This window comes from Pinus tabuliformis, chromosome 6 (genome assembly GCF_031772625.1).
Source record: "Pinus tabuliformis cultivar Carrire ecotype Pingquan chromosome 6, CPIR1, whole genome shotgun sequence".
NCBI lineage: Eukaryota > Viridiplantae > Streptophyta > Pinopsida > Pinales > Pinaceae > Pinus > Pinus tabuliformis.
Window position 1 is genome coordinate 264,141,125 of NC_142292.1, and position 6,915 is coordinate 264,148,039.

Sequence of the window (6,915 nt, forward strand, 5' to 3'; positions counted from 1 at the left end):
CCCTATGAACACATCAATCCTATGCTCCTCTGGAATATCTTTTACCCTTATGTTCAATTTTTGGAACTCCTCAATGTGCTCCATTACTGAACCCTTTTGTTTGAGACTTATCAATTGGCTAAAAAAAGTGTTGCTTTTTGTATCTTCATAATGTGCTATCAATTCTTCCGTAAAAATTGCCCAAGTGATAAATTGTTTACGAGAGCAAAGCCATTGATACCATACAAACTGATTTGGTTCCAAATATACAGTTGCCATACGTACCTTTTGTGCGTTTTGCACATTATTGAGATCGAAGAATTGCTCCATCTGTAATATCCATGTGGCGGGATCCTTGCCATCAAACTTCCTCATATCGATTTTTGGAATATGGTGATTCTTCGATCCAACATTAGCGTCTATGGAATCATGATTAACATTTCTTTTGTTCTCATCATGAGTTTCCTTTACTACCTTTTCACCATTAGTGACCCTATCTTGTAGCAACTTCTTCAATTCTTCCATGTCTATCTTCAAATCTATCTTCAAATCTGCCATCGAATCCTCCATCTTAGCTTCCATTCCCTTTATCTTAGATTCCATGCCATTTATCTTAGATTCCACGCCACTTATCTTAGCTTCTGTTAGCTTTTTTGAGCGTGACATTTGTTGCACTTGTTCTTGTAATTTTGATATATCATGTAGCATTTCTTCCTCTTCTTCATGAGTCATGCTAGAGCTTTCAGGTTCCTTACTAGGTGTTTGCATTTTCTTTCCTCGGGGCATCAGTTACCGATAATAATGCTTTACTATGCCCTTTGAATTCCGTTAAACCAAGCTTACACAAAAATTTAAAAAAAAACTACACACCTTTTTTCACTTTATAGAAGCTTGATATTGAATCTGATGTATCTCTGTAATTTCGGATCATCCAGTTCTGAAATTGCTACCTGTAGTAGCCTTCTGCATCCTCTTTCCAATGCCACAAGTCTGAGCCAAATTGGATTCTCCAAGGAAGAGTTATGTGAAATCTCCCACAGTGACTTGCGTTTAGACTGGTTTAGTAGAGCGAACTTGTACGACGTGCCACGAGTCACTGTTTCAACCTTTGAATCTGAAACACACATACAAGAAACTATAGTCCATTCTCTTTCTGTACCTTCTTACGAAATTTCAATCCGATCCCCAGAGAGAAAGTTATGACGATTTTCCCCAGGTCACCTGTTTTGAATGTAATTCAGGAGTCTGCAAAAAGACCAACTTCCTCAGATCATATCTCCGCAAATATCACGCGAAAAGCTCTGAAATTAGGACCCAAGGTTCAGCGCGATGTCTTCTCAAATGGGTTTTTTTTGCGACTTCTGAAACGTCACAGAAAAAAAGTTATAGCGAAAATGCCACGATGACCTGTTTGGAGCAGCGAACCCCTAGAATCCAAAGCTCTGATACCAAATGTTATGAAACCAGCTCAAGAAAAGATAGAAAAGATAGATCAACGCCTTAGAATTCAGCCTCTTCGAGGGGGAAACCTCCTTTACATTACATAAATGAACAATTCTTGGATGATACAAATGACAAAACCTCCTTTCTATATATAGGAGTCTAAGGAGTCACAATATAATCCAGCCGACCTAACAATAATAATATAAAGCCACAAAAATAACAATAGAGGGATTTTATGGGGCACAGAAATAACAATATGAGGGTAATAGGGGCGCAACAATATAAATAAGGGGTATAACTACAATAGTAATGGGGTAATCACTAGTATTATAGGGACCCAACAATCCTAATCTCAACTAATTCTTCGTTTGAACTGACATGGATGAGTTATCTATGAGTGAATCTTCAGTTAACTGGTGGAGCAGTGAAGTTGCACTGAAGCTGATTCCCACTACTAGACCTCCTACTAGTTCTTCCAATTGATTGAACTAGATTAACTGACTTTCACTTAGTTAGACTGAGTTAATTAATTACAACTCAAAAGAAATCAACCTGGACCCCTAAAATATAGGAATCACTCTATATGACTCTATATAGACTTCCAACTTGAATTTACTGAGTCAACTAAGTCAAATTAACTTAGTTAACTATTACAAGTTGCTATGAGAATAGAATTACAATTCAACTGCTAATTTAATTCAAGGACAAATTAATTTAGAATTTCTTGTTGCTATTTTTAATAATTATACCTTAAGAAAATTAACCCTTAGATTAATACAGCCAAGAGATTGATCTTATAAACCCAAGGGTCTAATAAATCATAATAATAAATATTTTCTAATAATAAAATAATTGATCTAATCTTTATAAATAAATATTAATAATTAATAATAGTAAAGCTTTGTGAATTAAAAGTGTCTTTTTGTTTTGGTAAGTGGATTAGTGGCTATAAATGTTATATTATCTTTATTACCAATGATTAGAGAAATATTTACAATCCAACCATAAATTATTAAGGAAAACTTTCAATTTGGTTTGGTGCAAGTCCAAATCTTATTTTTACAATAGTTTGAATACCACCATCACAATAATTCCATGACATGGGAGGTTTTAGAGTATATTAAATTTTGATATTAAATTACATTAATTTTAATTATTTTATTATTATTATTTTAATGAAAATATCAAATAAAATTAAAGAACAAAATATTTTTTTAAATAACATAAATTTTAAATAATAATAATGATAATAATTCATGAATCCTAGGAAAAATATAATAGTTCATAAATTCTAAGCCATAACAATGATAAAATGTTAAAAATAATAAAAATGACAATTATAAATATTTAAACGCAATGCCAAAAAGAAAAAAGATGGTAGGCATTGTATAATAGTTTATTTATTTTTTATGTCTATATGATCCATGAGCACTAAATATTTGATCCATATCTGTACACCATCCTGTTTAAAGTTGAAGTCATGTTTAATGTAGATCTCATTAAAAAATAAGAGAGCCTACTAAATTAGATGACAATTTGATCAAAATAAATTAATAGACTTGAAGAGAGCCTATTAAATTTATTATTCTTATAAACCATCAATTTTTGTTAGTTCTTTTATTTTATTTTATACCAAATCAAACATGACTAGATAAAATTCCAATGTCTACATCCTCCATACTCCATTTCTTTTTAATATTTTAACCTCTTTTTATACCAAAACTCAATATAGCATATAAATAAAGGTATTTTAATATTCTGAATTTTTTTATATTAAACTCAATATACTATATAAATTATTTACTGAATATTTTTTAAATATATTATAATATTTTTGTTAAAATAAATAATTATTTTTTTCCTTGCTCATTTATTTATTACAATTATAAAGTAATTTTTTAGAAACTTTCCTTAAAATATAAAAATGACATTATGTGATAACCCAGACGAAAGCTGAATTTTCAAATTCTCTTTAAACATTTTAAATTCTACACGTCAGTGGTTTTGTGTGGACGCCCATTTTAAAGCATGGGTTGTACTAGTCAATCGAACCCTCTAGCTTCAGAATATGGTTAACGTTGAATAATGCCAAGAATAGAATAATTTGATGTAAAACGTAAAACCATTTAAACACTAGAAAATAAAATAGAATAATGCCAAGAATAAAATAAAATAGAATAATGCCAAGAATAGAATAATTTGATAGAATATGTTTTTACCATTTAAACAATAGAATATGTTTTTACCATTTAAACACTAGAAAATAAAATAGAATAATGCCAAGAATAAAATAAAATAGGATAATGCCAAGAATAGAATAATTTGATAGAATATGTTTAAATGGTAAAACCATTTAAACAATAGAGAATAAAATTGAGAGCAAGAATCATACCATCTGACAAAATAATTATTTATAAAATGAATATTTGAAGTGACCTATAATAACCAGGGTAATAATATAAGGGATCAGCTATGGTATTGTTGACAGACAACACTTTAAGGGAATCAAACTCCCCCACATTCCATCGCTTCGCTCTCCCACTGTGTGATTCAGGCAAAGCATATTCTAGGTATATTTGCGCGGATTAAATCTTACTCGTCCAATAAAATTAAGAAATAAAGTTAATGTTGCCTAAAATAAATTAAACTGATATGCATGTTGTAAATTTTTAATGAAATATGTATGTTGTTAAAATAGTATCTAAGTTGTTTTGAGGAAGTTTAATTGGTGATTAAAGTAATGCGAGTTCTAATAAAATTGAGAGATCCAAGGTTCAAATCCCTTTGATTGTGTCTTAATTTAATGTAATTAATTTAATTATTAACTTTAATTTAATTTTATTATTATTTACTCATTTGTTTTTTATATCCCACTTGACTGCCCCTCGTTCCACTACCAAAACTTAAGATAGCCGAATTGCTGCTTGAGTTATGGGAGTTGATGATTGGAAGTGAAAACTTGAAACAAATTTCTTGTAGGGAAAATTTCAAAAGCAAACTGGTAGTCACTTCCTCGATCAACTACTCTAAGCTATAAATTTCTCCTCCCAGCACAAAGTCCTCACTTGTTGCTGCCTTTGCTTCTCAGTCGCAAAATGAAAATTTGGGGATTTGGGAGGAGATGGAATTTTTTATTAGTACAGTAAGGTCCATGGATAAATGAAAAGGAAGAAATGTAGGGGATGCAAGAGATTCAACTTAGATGGCATGCAAGAGATTCAACCTAGACGGCATGAGCGTGTCCCGGTGAAACATAGATTTTAATAGTAATCCAAAGTGAATTCAAAAGGGGCAAATAAAGTGAAATCATGGAACTCAAAGCTGTACGGATGATAAACAACCTAGTTCCTCAGGGCCAAATATATTTCCCGAAGGAGTGGCGGCATACATAGTTCTGTCCTTGGAAGTGAGGTCAGTCTGACAGAATTGAACCAGAAAAACACTCAGATAAACAAGACCCAAATATTGTTCACTCGGCCCTGTTTTCATTCCAAGGCAATGCAGTTCTGGAAGACTTGTAACAACCTTTATCAATGATGGTAAAGCTCTATAGTATATGTGCATACCTTCGGTAACTGTGTTATGTAAAACTGAGATTGAATATGATATTAAAAACCAAGGTAACAAAGAAAATATACTAACATACCCATATGTTATGTAAAACTGAGATTGAATATGATATTAAAAAAACAAGGTAACAGAGACAATATACTAACATACCCATATAATTTAAATAACCTAATTTGATGTTACGTTTTGATAAACATGAATTTATAATAATTATCTAGACGTTTATACAAGGATACATTCTATCAAGTTTTAAAAAACTTATAAACTAATAGCAAACTGGATAAATTGATGATGGCGGGTGGTTTGGCTTTAGCTTGATAGCTAGATGGATGTTTGGGGTAGGTGCTCCAACCGAGAGAGGGAAGGAGGGTAAATTATAATTTTATTTTTTAAAATAATAATAATTAGTGCACTCGTAAGGTATTATGTGATGTGAAGGTTATTGATTTAAAATTTTCTGGGTAAAAATTTAGTGATGTTAAAAGCTGTGTGGTTCAAGCTAGACTGGGTAGGTTCCCCAAGTGAATTTGAGAGCTTAACTGCCTCTGGGTTGTAGTTTCATACTTATAAAAACCCATGTAGCAAGAAAAAAGTAAAGTGGTAAGAATTCATAGCATAAATAAAAATCAAATGAAACTGAATTTAAATTGAAAAACAGAATACTTTTGATATAAATCTCAACCTCTTGATTAACGAAGGTTAAATTTTTACCATCCACACAATAATTATTCATAATTAAACACAAATTCAATCTTACACTAAAATATATATTCAATAAATCAAGAATTACAGAAACATTCAAATTTAACTGGTGTTTTAGATTTGAAATTCCTACTCTTTATCATCATGCATATCATATGCCACGTTACGTTAAACTGAACAACATCCACAGATTTTCTAATGTCAAATTTTGCTAAGTAGGGTTTTATGATCGAATGTAGGGCGATTATGCATGGACTGGCGAGCCAGAGCAACGAGTTCACCTGTGCCTTTGTTTCTCAGTTCCACAACAACCGAGGAAAGGCCTCCCCTGTGACCCACAACCCTAGCATCGATCTCAATTTCATCTTGATACAACCAAATCCATCTACTGATTACACCCATGCCGTGAAAATATTGATGGACAAGGCAGGACTAAAACTGAGAATGGGTCTTACCTGGACTTTGACCGGAGAAATATATGAAACATTGTAATCAAAAGAGACCTTCAATGGAAGATCACATGCCATGATGACAGCTCCACAAACATCATCTACAAGGGTCATCAGAGCAGGAGCGCACCAATGCCCATTTTCCTCCTACGTTATAACATCAATGGATTCAAGAGGGTGAAAAACTGAACATATGAGTACAAAAAGAGGCCTAGAGAGAGTTGAACATACGACCAGACGGGGAGGTACTATGAAGGTGCAGAGCAATCGACCATGCGTTATCTGCTAAATGTGGATTCCTCTAAGAGAAAAACTTTCGAAAAAAATTGTAATGTTTGAGTGATCTAGCCAAGAAAGTATTGGTGTTGATGGTGTTGAAGATTGCAACCACTGTGTAGCCCTTTTGCAGGGGTCCTCCATCAGAGCTGCCTGCATTTGCACAAAAATATATGAATAAATTAAAGAATTAATAAATCCAAAAAATATATGTTGAAAACCCAAGGGAATAATAATAAACTTAAGAATTAATAAACCAAAGGAATTAATAGTAAAAACCACGAGATTATTAATATTATAAACCTAAGAAAATGTTAAACCCAAAACGTTAATATTAAAAACCTCTGGGATTAATATTACAAACCCAAGAGATTATTAATATTACAAACCCAAGCATAAATATTTTTGGGGTCTAATATTATTCCCTTGGTCTTATTAATCTAAGGGTCCATATTCCTAGGGTTTAATACTATTCCATTGGCATTATAATTTCAAT

General features: G+C 32.0%; 1 pseudogene; it reads right to left on the bottom strand.

Moving 5' to 3' along the window:
* Positions 1–5,895: 5,895 nt before the first annotated feature.
* LOC149258370 (uncharacterized) lies at positions 5,896–6,563 on the bottom strand (annotated as a pseudogene).
* Positions 6,564–6,915: the final 352 nt, after the last annotated feature.